Raw genomic sequence first — 17,487 nt, 5'->3', positions numbered from 1 at the left:
CCTAAACCTACATTGCCTCGCCCGCTTCCACCTAAGCCCGTTGAGCCCAAGCCCTTAAGACTTCACTCTGCTCTCGGCTCACTCCGCCACCCGCAAAGCGACGTGGCCTGCTGTATAAGATTGTTTCCTTTTTAAATCTTCCCCGCATCACTGCACCGATGTCATACGCCTACACAGTTCCGCCTCTCTTAACTCCGATGAGAAGAAGAAAAAATCAAAATGGCTCCCGCTCCTTCTCCAATCAAAAAATCAATTGTGGACTGATTTTCGGGAACTTCCTTTGAGCCCTCAGCAGTTTCAGCATATCCCTTCCGAGATAACGGACACCAAACTGTTCACAATACTTCAAGTGATGCCTCACCAGTGATTTATGAAGTCTCAATATTACATCCTTCAATTTACATTCCAGTCCTCATGAAATTAATGCTATCATCGCATTTGTTTCGCATTACAAACTGACCCGGCAAATTAATGTTTAGGAATCGCCCACACTCCCAAGTCGCTTTGCACTTCAGTTAATTGCATTTTCTCTGTATTTTGTAAATACTCAAGCATTTCATTTCTTCCACAAAACTACATGACCATACATTTCCCGACACTGTACACCACTTGCCATTTCTTTGCCCGTGCTTCTCTTCTGTCTACATCCTCCAGCAGATTATCTACTTCCTGCAAACAATTTCTCCTTCCATATATTGTCATATCGTCTGCAGAATTTTCAACAAACACATCAATTGCCTCATCCAAATCATTGACGTACAACGTGAAAAGTATTGGTCACAACAGGGACACCTATGGAACACACTCATCACCAGCAGCCAGCAGCTAAGTTTCCCTTTATTCCCAACCACTCACCACCCTCCACTCTTTGCAGGTAACACTCTCTCCGTAATTTCATTGATAATTCGTCCTTAACAATTTTCCATCTCCAAGCGGAAGAAGAACTACAGCCGCCCATTCACATTCACCTTCTCCCTCAGGCTTCCAAACAGTCCTTCCAGGTAAGGTAACACTTCACCCGTGATTTTTTTTTCTGCATAGTAGGGGAAAAGGCAGATAGGTTGATATGAGTCAAAGGCAAATCACCCATTACCTTATTCAGTTGTGGAAGAGATTCGACGGGCCAGTTTGTTTACTCCTGCTGCTATTTCCTATGTATTTATCTTCTTATGACTCTGTCGGGGTCATCTACTATATCCGGTGGTCGCGATGCAGTTATCTCTACATTGGTCATTCTCGACATAGATCCTCTCCTCTGTTTCAATATTTTTACTAGCTTCTGCATAAAGGAATACAGAGTACAAGAAGATATATATATTATAACTCAAAAGAAAAAAAATGAAATAGTACCAAATACATTGTATTAAAAATACAGATACAATCACAAAACCCTGTATTCATAAAAATTAAATTAAATTGTAATATCAAAATATAATAGTTTTATTATACAGGAAAAAAATCATTTAACCTCCTACCAAAGTCTGAGCTGTTAGGAAAAGCAAGAAAAAGGGAAAAAACCCTTATCATATATTAAAATATATTATTCGCCAACATCTATACTTTTACAACAAATCAAAGGTTTTGAAAAATAACTCAAAAAATGGTCCCCACAATATATAAAAGTCTTGGCTAGATTCAAAAACTGAACATCGGATCTTTTCTAAATTTAAACATGACATAACATCCCATAACTATTGAGCATGTTTAAGCAGAGCAGCATCCTTCCAAAGCGCCCTCCTAGCTATAAGAGAATGAAAAACCAAAACTTGCAATCATGTGTCTTCAAGATAAAGACTACCCCTCCAATAGTACAAAATAATGCGGTCAAAGAGTTTCCTCGTCTAATGACATGATGAGGCAATTCTCTGGTTTGAGGAGCAACAACTCATATTATGTCTCAGTAGTCTTCACCCTGACGGCATTAACATTGATGTTTACAAACCAGTGATTTTTTCTCATCTCTTCCTCCCTTTTTTCATTTCCCATGCTGGATTCCGTCATTGCTGCTCTCCTTTCTTCACCTGTCTGTTGCCTCCCTATGCCTTCTCCAATGCCAGCACATCCTTTCACAGATAAGGATCCCACAACTGTTCACAATCCTCATGGAGAAACCTCCACAGTGACTTAAAAAACCTCAATCTTACATCTATGCTCTCATATTTTAGACCTCTTGCAATGAATTTTAACATTAAGCTTGCCTTCCTCACTCTATACTTGCATGTGGAGTCAAAAGTCCCTTTGCATTTAAGAGAGTTGGATTTCTCCCCATTACAAAACAGTCTGCACATTTATTCCTACTACCGAAGTGCATAGTCATGCATTTTCCAATGTGGTTTTTCATTTTCTACATTCTTGCCCATTCTTATAAACTGCCCAAGTCTTTCTACAGCCTTCCAGTTTCCTCAACACCAGCTCCACCAATACTCACATCATCTGCCAACTTGGCAACAAATGCATTTATTGCATATCCAAATCATTGATATACTGAAGCGGTTCCAACATTGACACCTGTGGAATATCACTAATCACTGCACCCAAACAGAAAGCGATCAATTAATTCCCACTCGCTGCCTCCTACCGATCAGCCATTGATCTAATCATGCAAGCTACTTTCCTGGAATACCACGTGTTCTTCAGGCAGTAAGCAGTCCGTTGTGTGGCATACCTCTGAAAATACAAATACCACTTCCTCTGTATGCACCCTACTTGTAATCTCCTCTATCAATTCCAACAGCTTGGTCATACAAGTTTTACGCTGAAGGAAACCATGCCAATTGTGTTCAATCTTGTCTTATGTCACCAAATAACTTATACCCCCATACTTGACAACTGACTCCAAAATCATCCTGTCGGTTGAGTTCAGTCAAGTCGGTCTATAATTTTCTTTCTGCTGCCACCGCCCTTCCCTAGAGTGGAGTGACATGTGCAATGTGCCAGTTCTCCAGAAACCCGCCATAACCAATGTTTCTTGGAAGATCATGCTTCCACAATTTCCACCGCAACCTCTTTGGGTACCCTAATCTGCAGTTCATCTGGTCCATCTGTATCATGTAGCTTTGAATCATACAGATTTTTGAACGCCTTCTCCCTCGCTAAAGTAACTGCACTCATTCATCTTCACTTGAACACTTGGGACGCTGTCAGCGTTTTCCTTATTGAAAAGTGTTGCAAAATGTACATTTAGTTCATTCGTCACCTCCTTCCCCCCGTTGTAATTCTCCGATCTGATTTTTATTCTCTCTCACTTCCCTTTTAATAGTTTTTAAATAGATGAAACATTTTCTATCCACCTATATAGTTTCCTAGCATTTTCCATATTTCATATTTCCCCTGTGAATGATTTTTGTTATTTTTGCTGTTTTTTAAAAATTTCCAAATCCACTATCATCTCGCTATTTTACTATTTGATGCACACACTTTATTTTGTTTTTACCTTAGCTTTGACATCCTTGAAAACCACGGTTGTCCTATTTTACCATTTGAGTATTTCTTTGTTTTTGGAATACTTCTATCCTGTTGCCGGGTTTGGGGGGTGGGGGGGAGGCATGCCGAGTTCATTCAACTTGGGTTGAGCAAACTTGGCCTTTCCTCCTTGGAGCGACGAAGAATGAGAGGTTACCTGAAAGAGGTGTTCAAGATAATGAGAGGCATTGATCGTGTGGATAGTCAGAGACATTTTCCCAGGGCTGAAATGGCTAGCACAAGAGGAAATAGTTTTCAGGTGCTTGGAAGTAGGTACAGAGATATCAGTGGTGAGATTTTTTTCTTTTATGCAGAGAATTGTGAGTGCTTGGAATGGGCTGCCGGCGGTGGTTGAGGAGGCGGAAACGATAGGGTCTTTTTAGAGGCTCCCAGACGGATACATGGAGAATAGAAAAATACAGGACTATGGGTAAGCCTTGGTAGTTTTAAGGTAAGAAAATGTTCGTGCAGCTTTGTGGGCTGAAGGGTCTGTATTGTGCTGTGGATTGTCTATGTTTCGGAGGTTTCTATCCTGCACCTTACGCACTGCATTAGAAGCTCAATATGACTTCTGCATTTCCATCATCCATGATACATTCCTCTTCCAATTTACTTTGGCCCACTAATATGTCATAATTTCCTTTATCCACTGAAATACTGCCACAACAGAGTTTACTTTCACCCTATCAAATTTCAAGTTGAACTTGAAATTATATTGTTATCACTGTCTCCAAAGTAGCCCTTTAACATAAGTTCCTCAATTGTCTCTGGTTTATTGAAAAACACTCAACCCAGTATAAAGATCCTGTAGTAGTAAACTGCCACCTTACAAGCATTTCACAAATTCACTCTCCTGAGATCCATGACCAATTGGTTTTCCTAATCTACCTACATGTTAAAATTCCCAATGAATATCACAACATTGCCCTTTTGACACGCCTTTTTTCCCATTGGAATCGGTAGCTCAGATCCCAGCGACAATTTGGAGACCTTTGTATAACTGCCATCAAGGTACTTATAATTGTGCAGTTTCATAACTCAACCCACAAGGATTCAACATCTTCTAATCCTTTGTCGCACCTTTCTAGTTATTTGATTCCATTTTTTTACCAGCATATCCACCTGTCTATCTTCCTATTACTCTGATACAATTTGAAGTCTTGGGCATGCTGCTCAGAACAACAACCATGCTTCGGCTATGATTTAGTGATGACCACAATATCGTACCCAGCAATCTGCAAGCCTGCAACAAGATCATAGACCTTATTTTTTACACACCATGTACTGAAATATAACACTCACAGCTGTGTATTTGCAACCCATTTTGATTCTGTATCTCTATACATTGACATTCACCCTGCCGACTGCAGTTTGATCCTGTCAGCTGCCCGCTCTTTCTTACATTCTGACTGCACGCTATCTTTGCTTTTTCAACGTCAGTTAGCTATCTAACTGTTAGATAGCCACATTTAGCTATCTTAGGATAGCTAAGATCCTTCTCTGTGGTTCCCATCACGCTGCCAAATTAGCTTAAGCATTCCCCAACAACTCTCATGAATCTGCACGTGAGAATATTGGACCCCTCACGTTCATTTGCAACTCGTTCCTTTTGCACAGGTCAGAACTCCCCCAGAAAAGATCCCAATTATCGAAGAAGCTTAAACCATTTCCCCTGCGCTGAGTTCTCAGCCATGAAGTTGCCTGTTAAATAATCCAGTTTTTACTTGTACTGGCGCCTTGCATAGGTAGCAGTCCAGAAATCACTATCCAGGCTTACTGCTTCTTAGTTTACTGCCGAGCTCTCTAATTTCTCTCTTCAAGACTTTGCATTTCCCAGTAACGTCTTTGGTATCAACATTTACAAGGATATCTGGGTGCTACTGTACAGGAAAATGCTGCAGTCACGACCGCGACCTCCTTGACATAGCACCTGGAAGGCCACATACCATTCGGGTGATACATTCACATCCAGATTATCTCCTGTCTGCTGCTCTGACTATTGAGTCCCCTATATCTACCGCTCCCTTCTTCTCCATCTTTCCCTCCTACACCACGGAACTATGCTCAGTGCCAATAACCTGGGAGGTAATCACACACAACAGTATACAAAACAACATACTTATGACATAGGGTCCGCGATGCTTCTGATTGCGTCCAAGGTATTCTGAAGTAGGAAGGAGAACAGCCAGAGGTTGTGGTACATATTGGTACCAACGACATAGGCAGGGAAAAGGAGAAGGTCCTAAAAGCAGACAACAGGGAATTAGGAAGGAAGGTGAGAAGCAGAACAGCAAAGGCGGTCATCTCAGTATTACTGCCTGTGCACGTGACTGTTATTACAGAGATAGGATGAGTTTGAGGATAAATGTGTGGCTGAGGGATTGTCGCAAGGGTCAAGGATTCTGATTTCTGGATCATTGGGACCTCTTTTGAGGCATGGGTGACTTGTAAAAAAAGACAGGTTGCACTTGAATCCCAGGAGGAACAGTATTCTGGCGGGGAGGTTTGCTAAAGGTATTGAGGAGAGTTTAAACGAAGATTGCTGGGGTTGGGAACCAAATTGAAGAGTTGGATGAAGAGGCAGTAGGCTCACAAATAGAGGAAGTTTGGAGACAGTGCGAGAGGGTGGAAAGGAAGTAGATCGAGAAGGGACACGTTCAGACCCATGCAAGGAGTATTCCATACAAAGCGGATGCGCATAGGGTGTGGATTATTACTTGGAACTATGATGTTGTGGCCATTACAGAGACTTGGATGGCTCAGGAGCAAGAACGGTTACTTCGAGTGCCGGGCTTTAGATGTTTCAGAAAGGATAGGAAGGGAGAAAAAACAGGTGGGGTGTGACACTGTTGATCAGAGGTAGTGTCACGGCTGTATGACAGGAAAAGGACATAGAAAGATTGTCTACGGAGTCTAAGTGGTTGGAAGTTAGGAACAGGAAGGGCTGGGTATTTTTTATAGACCACCCAATGGTAACAGGGACAACGAGAAGCAAATAAGGAGACAGAGTCTGGGAAGGTGTCGTAATAACAGGGTTGTCATGGTGGGAGATCTTAATTTCCCAAATATCGATTGGCATGTCCCTGGAGAGAGGGGTTTAGATGGGATGGAGTTTACTAAGTGTGTTAAAGAAGTTTTCCTGACCCAATATGTAGATAAGCCAACAAAATGAGAGGCAGTACTTGATCTGGTATTGGGAAATGAACCTAATCAGATGTCAGATCTCTCACGGGGAGAGCATTTCAGAAATAGTGATCACGACTCTATCTCCTTTACCATAGCATTGGAAAGGAACAGGAACAGACAAGTTTGGGAAGAATTCACTTGGAGTAAGGGGAAATATGATTCTATCAGGCTGGAACTTGGAAGCATAAATTGGAAAAAGATGTTCTCAGGGATATGTATGAAAAAAATGTGGCAAATGTCCCGGGGATATTTACGTGGAGTTATGCATAGGTACGTTCCAATGAGGAAATCCAATGTAAAGGATGATAGAGTGCAGGTACTGAGGTGTACAAAAGCCATTTTAAAATGAGCCAAGAAGAAAATAAGAGCTTACGAAAGGTTAAAAAAAAAACTAAGTAATGATGGAGAACTGGACGATGATATGGCTAGCAGGAAGGAGCTCAAGAAAGAAAATAAGAGAGCCAGAAGGAGCCATGAAGAGGACTTGCTGGACAGGATTAAGGAAACCCCCAAGGCTTTCTACAAGAATGATAAGAGCAAGAGGATAAGAGGTGAGCGAATAGGACAAATCAGGTATGACAGTAGAAAAGTTTGTATGGAACCGGAGGAGATAGCAAAAGAACTTAATGAGTAGTTTGCTTCAGTAGCCACTACGGAAAAGGACCTTGGCGATTGTAGAGATGTCTTAGAGCTGACTGAAAGGCTTGAGCATATAGATATTAAGAAAGAGGATGTGCTGGAGCTTTTGGAAAGCATCAAGTTGGATATGTCACTGGGACCGGACGAGATGTTCTCCAGACGACTGTGGGAGGTGAGGGAGTTGATTTCTGAGCTTCTGGCGATGATCATGGCATCATCAATGAGGACAGGAGAAGTTTCGGAGGATTGTAGGGTTGCGGATGTTGTTCCATCATTCAAAAACTGGAGTTGAGATAGCCCAGGAAATTATAAACCAATGAGTCTTCCTTCAGTGGTTGGTCATGGAGAAGATTCTGAGGGACAGGATTTAAGAACATTTGGAGAGGCATAATATGATTAGGAGTAGTCAGCATGGCATTCTGAAAGGAAGGTCCTGCCTAATGAGCCTGATTGAATTTTTTGAGGATGTAACTGAACACATTGATGAAGGAAGATGCTGTGTATATAGATTTCAGCAAGTCAGTTGATAAGGTAGCCCAAGCAAGGCTTATGGAGAAAGTAAGCAGGCACGGGATCCAAGCGGTCAAAGATCTGCTTTGTGGATCCAGAACTGGCTTGTCCACTAGAAGGTAAAGAGTGATTTTACACGGGTCATATTCTGCATGGATGTCTGTCACCAGAGATGAGCCTCAGGGATCTGTTCATGGACCCCTATACTTCATGATTTTTATAAATCACCTGAAAGAAGAAGAGGAGGGATGAGTTAGTAAATTTGCTGATGACACAAGGGTTGGAGGTGTAGAGGGCTGTCAGAGGTTACTGCGGGGCATTGATGGGATCTAAAATGGACTAGAAGTGGCAGATGGAGTTCAACTCAGTTAAGTGTGAGGTGATTCATTTTGGTAGGTGAAATATGATGAAAGAATATCATATTAATGAATAGACTCTTAGCAGTGTGGGGGGGATCAGAGTGGTCTTGGGGTCCAAGACCATAGGATCAAGGCTGCTGCGCAGTGTGAGTTTGTGGTTAAGAAGCATACGGTGCAATGGCCTTCATCAATCATGGGATTGAGTTTAGGAGCCAGGAGGTAATGTTGCAGCTATATAGTCAGACCCCACATGGAGTACTGTGCTCAGTTCTGGACGCCTCACTATAGGAAGGATGTGCACACCATAGGAGATATCAGGGATAAGTTTTTTTTTTTACGTAGAGAGTGGTGAGTGCATGGAATGCGCAACCGGCGATGGTGGTGGAGACGGGTACTATAGGGTCTTTTAAGAGACTCCTGAAAAGGTACATGGAGCTCAGAGAAATAGAGGGTTATGTGCAACCTTAGGTAATTTCTCAATTAAGGACATATTCGGCACAGCTTTGTGGGGCAAATGGCCTGTATTGTGCTGCAGGTTTTATATGTTTTCAATGTTTTGTTTTTCTCATTTTTGATGGAGATAGCCACAAAGGTGTTCTGCGCTAACTGCCCTTCATCTTCCCAATCCTTTTTTCCGAGCAGTCACCCAGCAACCCGCCTCCTGCAACTTAGGGGTGATTACTTCCCAGTAACTCTGATCGATCATCTCCTCAGCTTCTCGTAGAAGCCAAAGATCATCAAACCGCTTCTCCAGATTCTTCAAGGAGCTGCATCTGGATTAAATCACACATGTGAAGTTCCCTGGGAGACTCAGGGAGTTGCAGGGTTCCAGCATTCAGGATGAAGCACACACAAGGACCATTTGAATTAACCTAAGTACCGCTAACACACTCCGAAGTAAGGGAAACTTAACAGAAACTTGCCCTGAAAACTTACACAGAGCGGACGCCAATTTCAAACTTTTAGCCTTTTAGCCACCTTTTAGCCAATGTCTGGCACTCCCATGAAGAATTCCAGAAGATTTGACAAGCTAGATGTTCCCATGCTGGCTTTGGACTATTTTACCTCGTGCTGCCAAATACACCAAAACTTCATCTGTAGTAATGGACTACTACATCTTTCCAAGGACAGAAGAATGGGTACCTGACCTGTAGGATCCTTTCATCTCCCTTCTTTCCTCCTAAAATTGTGGGGTGATATTTATAAATGTCCTATCCTCTGGAGCCATTCCACAACCCAGTGATTCTTGAATTAATGCCTCCACAATCTCTTCATTTACCTTTCAGGAAACTTTAGTGTAGTCAACCTGGTCCAGCTGATTGATGTATATTTACATTCTTCCGGTCTCTGCGTTGAACTGCCATTTCTTCATTCCCCGTAACTACCTCTCCACTTTCATGCTCCAACGGCCCAATATGCACTCCCTTCTCCCCTTTATCCTTTATATTCATCAGCAAAACAGTTTTCTATCCTCTGTTATGTTATTGACAAGTGAAGCTTCGTATTTCATCTTTTCTCTCCTTGTGGCATTTTATTTGACTTCGGTTGGCTTTGAAACGCTTCCCTATTCTTTACCTTCCCGCTTTTTTTTGCTATATGCCCTCTCTTTTGCTCAAACTTTCCTTATCAGTCACTGTTGTGTGATACTCTCATTAAGAGACTTGTTTATATTTTGAATTTTATCTTTCCTGAACTTCTCAAATTTCCTACAGAAGTAGCAGCCATTGATGTTGACCCATCATCCATTTTAGTATCCCCGTCCAATCAATTCTGGCCTCTTTAGTTCCCTTCACTCCACTGAAATTCTGATATATATGATAAGGTGCAGGGTGAATTCACTCATATTGTGATCACTGCTTTCTAAGGGTTCCTTTAATTACAAGACACCCGATCTAGAAGCTCCATTTCCCTTGTGGCCCATTATTTCTTGAGGTCTTCATAGGGATTCTCGACCAAAGAACAAAAGTTCAGCAATACTTATGGCTTCATTTCTACAACTTGGATTAGATTCTGCATTTAGATAAAAATGCATGTGCAATAACAAGTACTTAGTTCATCATTAGAGTTTAAATAGAATCGGTTGGCTGGTAACACGGAGGTGCATTCACGTATAATGAAGTTCTACTGTAGCTGTTGTTAGTTATTTCATCATTCCCATTGATATGAGCCGTACATTTCATAATAGCCATACCAGTAGGCAAGGAATAACAGAAAAAAAAATCCTGAGTTCCTGAAAGATGAGAAACTTTTGTAGTTTCAATAAGACTCCATTGTCATGTGCATTTTCTAATGAATAACGGGAGTTAGTGCAAGTATTCACAAGCACCAGCTGCAAGAATTTTACTGAGATATGAAACAAAACTATAAAGCAACATTTCAATTGCATGGCAGAGTGATCGCGATAGTAAAAAAAAAAACAACTTTTAATATTAGGCATCCTGGGGAGTCTTAAATATCCACAAAAGTATTGTCCTCATTTCCATTAACAGTCTTAATCTCCTGATGTTGTAGACCAATATTTTAAAGGAATCACAATTTTACTTAACCTCGCATATCTCACAAAGTAATATTAGAACATAGAACATAGAACAGTACAGCACAGTACAGGCCCTTCGGCGCACAATGTTCTACCGACCCTTAAACCCTGCCTCCCATATAAACCCCCACCTTAAATTCCCCATATTTCTGTCTAGCAGTCTCTTAAATTTCACTAGTGTATCTGCCTCCACCACTGACTCAGGCAGTGCATTCCACGCACCAACCATTCTCTGAGTAAAATATCTTCCACTAATATCCCCCTTGAACTTCACACCCCTTACCTTAAAGCCATGTCCTTCTATTGAGCAGTGGTGCCCTGGGAAAGAGGTGCTGCCTGTCCACTCTACCTATTCATCTTAATATTTTGTATATATCTATCATGTCTCCTCTCATCCTCCTTCTCGCCAAAGAGTAAAGCCCTAGCTTCCTTAATCTCTGATCATAATGCATACTCACTAAACCCAGCAGCATCCTGGTAAATCTCCTCTGTACTCTTTCCAATGCTTCCACATCCTTCCTATAGTGAGGCGACCAGAATGTACACAGTGCTCCAAGTATGGCCTACTCCTGCAACATTACCCCGCGACACTTAAACTCTATCCCTGGACTTATGAAAGCTAACACTCCATAAGCTTTCTTAATTACCCTATCTACCTGTGAGGCAACTTTCAGGAATCTGTGGACATGTGGAATCTCATATCACTTTGCTCCTCCACACTTTCAAGTATCCTGCTTTTTACTTTGTACTCTGCCTTGGAGTTTGTCCTTCCAAAGTGTACCACCTCACACTTCTCCGGGTTGAATGTTCCTCTTCACTATCCAAAATACCACCAACCTTTGTGTCGTCTGCACACTTGCTGACCCACACATCTACCCCCACATCCAAGTCGTTAATAAAAATCACAAAAATTAGAGGTCCCAGAACTAATCCTGTGGGACAGCACTAGTCACAACATTCCAAACCAAATGTACTCCCTTCCACCACGACACTCTGCTTTCTTCAGGCAAGCCAATTCTGAATCCACCAGGCCAAACTTCCCTGGATCTCATGCCTTTTGACTTTCTGAATAAGCCTATCGTGTGGAACCTTATCAAATGCCTTACTAAAATGCATGTAGATCACATCCACTGTACTACCCTCATCTGTATAACTGGTTACCTCCTCAAAGGACTTTATCAGGCTTGTTAGACACGATCTGCCCTTCACAAAGTCATGCTGACTGTCCCTGATCAGACCATGATTCTCCAAATCCCATCGATCCTATCTCAAAGAAGCTTTTTCAACAGCTTTCCACCCCAGACGTAAGGCTCTATAATCACCTGGACTATCCCTGCTACTTTTTTTGAACAAGGGGACAATATTCGCCTCCCTCCAATCCTCCAGTACCATTCCCGTGGACAATGAGGACAGAAAGATCCTAGCCAGAAGCTCAACAATCTCTCCCCTCGCCTCGTGGACCAGCCTGGGGAATATTCCGTCAGGCCCCGGGGACATCGATCCTAATGTATTTTAACAACTCCAACACCTCCACTCCATTAATATCAACATCCTCCAGAACATCAGCCTCACTTCTATTGTCCTCACTGTCATCAAGTTCCCTCTCATGAATGAATACTGAAGAGAAGTATTCATTGAGGACCTTGTTCACTTCCACAGTCTCCAGACACATTTTCCCACCTTCATCTCTAATCGATCCTACCTTCACTCCTGCCATCCATTTGTTCTTCACATAATTGAAGAATGCCTTGGGGTTTTCCTTTACCCTACTCGCCAAGGCCTTCTTAATCCCCCTTCTTGCTCTCCTCAGCCCCTTCTTAAGCTCCTTTCTTGATACCCTATATTCCTTAATAGACCTATCTGATCCTTGCTTCCTAAACCTCATGTATGCTGCCTTCTTCCAGCTGACTGGATTTTCCACCTCACTTTCAACCATGGTTCCTTCACCCTACCATTCTTTATCTTCCTACCAGGACAGCTTTATCCCTAACATCCTGCAAAAGATCCTTAAACATTGACCACATGTCCATGGTATATTTCCCTTAAAAAAACATCATCTGAATTCACACCTGCAAGTTCTAGACTTATAGCCACATAATTTGCCCTTCCCAATTACCAATTTTCCTGTCCTCTCTGATTCTAAAAGTCATTCGAGCTCCTGCTTGCACGGTCTGTGGTATCTGATTAAGCCACCTCCACTGGCATCACGTTGCTGATATCATCCACTCTCCATATAAGAAAACATCTTATCTGAAGATTTAATTGAATTTTAAACATTAGGTTCTTGAAATACGGACCACGGAATGGAGTGAGATTGGGAGAGATATTTACATTTAGTCTCAGACGCTCATATATTGCTGTCAGAGTAATTGCACTGGGAAGGATATTGCATCGCCACAGCATCGTGTGCAGAATTTCCTAGACCGTCTCCTGCTGGTCTATGTTCTATGTTCGAAGTGATTATCAAAACTGTTCAGACTACTCCAAATGTGGTCGTAACAATAACTTCACTTAAGTCTGAACATTATATTTTCCTTTATATCGTATAAATGATAACATTGGTTTCCAGCCTTATTCACGATTCAACATGCAAAGTAGACATCATCAATCCCATACTTGCATTTACTCAAACCTTTACATCTCCAATTTCCAAATTCCCTCCATGTCCAAAATACTCTCATTTTGATTCCTTCCATCGAATTTTGTGAACTGGCAACTTATTTGCCTATTCTCCCAGTTTCCCCAGGTACTTCTGCAGACTTCCTCAGCATTACCAAATGAATCATGCACCTACTTCTGCATTGTCCACAAGCATTAGCTCAAAGCCATTAAATCTGATATGTCAATCGGTTCAAGACAACGTAAAATTAGCACTCTTTTAAATGAACCCTGTGGAACTCCACTGGTCATTGGCAGCCATCTGTAAAGCCCCCTTCTCTCTGACGATTTGCCTCTTGCCAGTTAACCATTTTCATGTGCATGCTCTTATCCTTCCTGCAATGTATTCCAGCCTTTTGTGCAGCAGCATCGCAAAGATTTCCTAAAATGCTAAGTAAACAAAGTGACAAATACACACAAACTGACTGTCCTATGTCAACGCTGAAAGAATTCCAATGGGTCTGACAGGCTTGATTTCCGTTTGAAGAAACCATCAGGACTTCATCACGTTTGCAAAGATTCAGTGAGCAGTACTACTGCACACAGAGGTCCAGTTGACTTATTCATCAGAAGGAAGTAATTTAATTGGAATGAGACAAATGAGCTTTGAGGACACCCAGGGCTAGAGTGCTTAAGGGAGAAAGAGAGGCTGAATGGGCGAAGACATTGTATTCAATGAAACGCAGTCACCTTAGTGAGGTTTATAAACTCATGACAAGGGACCGACTGAGGCATGAATAGCTTTTTCCAGGAATAGTGGTTTCCTAAATGAGAAATCGTAGTTTTACAGTCAGAGTACATATGCCAATGAAATGCGAGAGGTAGGTTATTCACAATTTGCTGTGTATATGGAAGTTGATGACTGAGGATACTGACACGTGTAGTTACAGCACCTAAAAGATCTTTGGACAATTACATGGAGAGAAAGTGTTGAGCATGGCAGACTCGAGAGGCAGACAAGTGAAGTGAAAGTTCAGCTAGACTTCTAGGTAAGCAGAATGAGATCTGCTGAAGGTTCTCCTTCCCTGCCTGCCTGTTTCTGTCCATTTTTCACCAGTTATGTTTGTTAGTCCTTAGGTGATCACACTAATGAAAAATGCATTTTCTATGAATTTGAGGTGGTTAAGAGGTTCCACTCTATGAGCTGTCTCCTGTATATCCTGAAAGATACTCAGTGAAGGCAGGTGATTGCTCGTATCAATGAATTGCAGTCTAGTGTCAGTGTTTTATTTATTTCTGTCCCTGATTACGGGGTTTGTACTCTGTTGGAACAATGAGTAGAGTTCTGAGTGCGTGGAGGTCGGAGTTCTCACTGCACGGCGTGTTGAGTTATGTAGAGTATCTGTGCCCCATTAGTGAAGGACATTGTCCTTATAGATAACATACGACCATCTGTTATACACAGGAGATACGTTATAGTCCCCACCACATCGACGTTATGTGTTTTGCGTTTCCGCAGAGACGTGTTTTGTTTCTATGTGCCCACCTCCATTGTGTACTGCTGGAATTATGTCAGGCCGACTCTGGGCAGTTCTTAAACTGTTTTGTGCAGATATCTCCCCACCTCGTGTTCAAATAGGCGAGTATAAAGCCTACTGTCCACAGTGGGCTGACTGTGGTCTTTGTTGGTCTGATAGTTCACAGTGCAATGAGGGGTAAGTAAATCAATATTTCAGCACTTCAGTCCCACCATTATCTTGGCCCCAATGGGACTTCCTTTCAACAATACTTAACCTTGCCTCTACAATCCAGTGAATGGTATCTGCTGATCTGCAGCACTGCTTCCCATCACTTTGCCACACACTTTTCCGAGTTTTACTGGCAACCAACTAACTTAATCTACGGAGTAACCAGTTTCATTACATCGGTCTCACTTGCCCCAAAAGAGATCCCAATGATCAATGTAACTAGAACCATCCAACTTCACAAACTCCTCAGCCAAGTATTTCATTGAACTTCCTTCCTAGTTCATAGTGCACGTTCACATGGAACAAGAAGTAATCGTGAGATCAAGATAGAACAGGACCTTCTTCTTAACTGACAACTTAATCCTCCATATCCCACCCCCTCTCTCTCTCTTTCTCTCTCACACTCTCACTCTTTTTCTCTCCCTCTCTCTATCTAACCGTACATCCTGCTGTCTTATTTGTAGCTAGCTGACACTATTACTGCTCACAGTGAACACAAAACATTATCGCACATAAGTAGCACCTAGCTTTGCGATGTCCTTGCTGATTACAATGCCAAATTAAACCAAATTTCTTATGCTTGTACGTGATCCATGTCTCTCCACTCCCGACATATTTTTGTGCCTATCTGAAAATCTTTCAATGCCACCACCGTAAAGCTTACCCCACTCCCCGTGGCAGCACGTGCATTGATCAGTCTCAACTCAGAGAAATAATCTGACCCTGCACAGATTTAAACTTATCCATCCTCTTTAAGGTAAGTTTAAGCCGTAACTTCTAGAATTAGTCATTTGTAACCCAGGAAAAACGTGCTGACTCTCTACTCCATCTCTGCCTCTCATGTGTTATAAAATTCCACCAGGCCTCCCCACTGCCCGCTCACCACCGACGAAAACAGTCTCCACCCATCCAATCTTTCCTCGCAACCTAAGTGTCCCAGACCAGCCAAAATCCATGTGAAACTCTAAAGTAGCATCTTCAGCTTCATTACATTCTTCCTGTGACAACAACTGCACACGGTGATCCAAAGGATAACCAATGAATAATTTTCACAAGTATAACACGATATTTCAACTCCTCCCTTCCTATGATAAAGACAAATATATGGCGCACCTGCATCAACATTTGGTCTACGTATTACTGAGAAGAGGTTCATTTCTTCTGAACAGAGATGAGGAGGGATTCTCAAACCTGTGGGTGGAAAAACTATGGTATTCATTGTCATAAAGGGTGGCTGTGCATTTCTGCAGGTGATCAGATTTGTTGGAATTCTTGAAATCATTAAATATTCATGAATGCAAACAAATGTATCAGTGAGAACTGAAAGCTAATTATATAAGGAGTAAAATGATAGTTGACACTGTTTGCCTATTCAGTGGATTCTGTCTAATGTGACCAATAACTATTGTATAAGAACTCCTCGAATCAGTGCATATAGGCAGTTGGGACAATTTGTCCATGTGATCACTGCTACCAGTAGAAAATGGGATATTCTGCCATTTACAACTCCGTCAGAATTTACTACCCAGTGCTTGCAGCACTCAGTATTCAAGGTAATGTTACATTTTTGTGGTATCTGCGGGTCATCGCAAATTAATTCTGTCTTGATGGTCAAGTTGCAAATGCTGTCCAGTGCATATTTTCTGTTATTGTACGATAAACGGAAATCTTGGCAGTTAATTTAAATTCTGAATGTAATTCCTGTTAATCTTGTGTTTTCATTTTGGATGGAGATATTTGAGGAGTTTGATCCATGTATTAATATATGTCAATGTATTTTCAACCTCATCTTAAATTACCATGTTATACTATTGGTCATAGAACTGTATGACAGAAATATTTAAATATGCCTACAAAACGTGCAGTCAGGAAAATACCACACACATAAATGCTGGCAGAACTCAGTAGATCAGGCGGCATCTATGGAGAGAAAATATATTCGATGTTTCACGTCGAGACCCTTAAGGAGGACTACATGAAGACAGGTTGCAAAAATATTGCTTCACGTACTATCCTGACAGTGCAAACGGACTCTGAGCAGTGTTATGCAGTGAAATAAATGGGTAATACCGTTTCTCGCTGTGTTATAATTGTCATTAGATTACATAAAAATATGGCCAACCTTCACAGGTATCATGATAATGAATACTTCAGTTGAGCTACCATCTTATCTGCCAAGTGCAATCTACACACATGACATTATCCCATCGGTCCTCCCTGATGGTGGAGAAAATGAGACTATGATACAGGCTCAGACTATAGTGGTGTCCTTTCAGAACGAAGATAAGGAGGAATTGCTTCAGCAAGAGTGTAGTGATCTGTGGTACTGGTTGATACGGGTGGCTGTGGAAGACCGGTCTTTACGTATATTTCAGACAAGAGTTGCTTTTCCTGATTGGTAAGCGCATGAAAGCAGCCGGGGGAAGGCACGGGATTGGGGTTGAGCAGG

General features: G+C 41.8%; 1 protein-coding gene across 3 annotated transcripts in view; it reads right to left on the bottom strand.

The window, feature by feature from the left end:
* The window catches only part of LOC132394258 (zinc finger protein 420-like), a 104,522-nt gene that overhangs the window by 66,022 nt on the left and 21,013 nt on the right, over positions 1-17,487 (bottom strand). Inside the window, exons 2-3 of one of the 3 annotated variants that reach the window (XR_009512243.1) lie at positions 5,582-5,704; positions 1,094-1,279 (exon numbers count right to left, since the gene is read on the bottom strand). The gene's annotated coding sequence lies outside the window, so the exon portion shown is untranslated. Of the gene's footprint in view, positions 1-1,093; positions 1,280-5,581; positions 8,026-17,487 lie in introns of all 3 variants that reach the window. The other 2 variants (XR_009512242.1, XR_009512244.1) reach the window with 2 other exon arrangements.

This window comes from Hypanus sabinus, chromosome 5, assembly GCF_030144855.1.
Source record: "Hypanus sabinus isolate sHypSab1 chromosome 5, sHypSab1.hap1, whole genome shotgun sequence".
Classification (NCBI taxonomy): domain Eukaryota; kingdom Metazoa; phylum Chordata; class Chondrichthyes; order Myliobatiformes; family Dasyatidae; genus Hypanus; species Hypanus sabinus.
The sequence above is the reverse complement of the archived record's forward strand: the minus strand, read 5'-3'. Positions and strand labels throughout refer to the sequence as shown.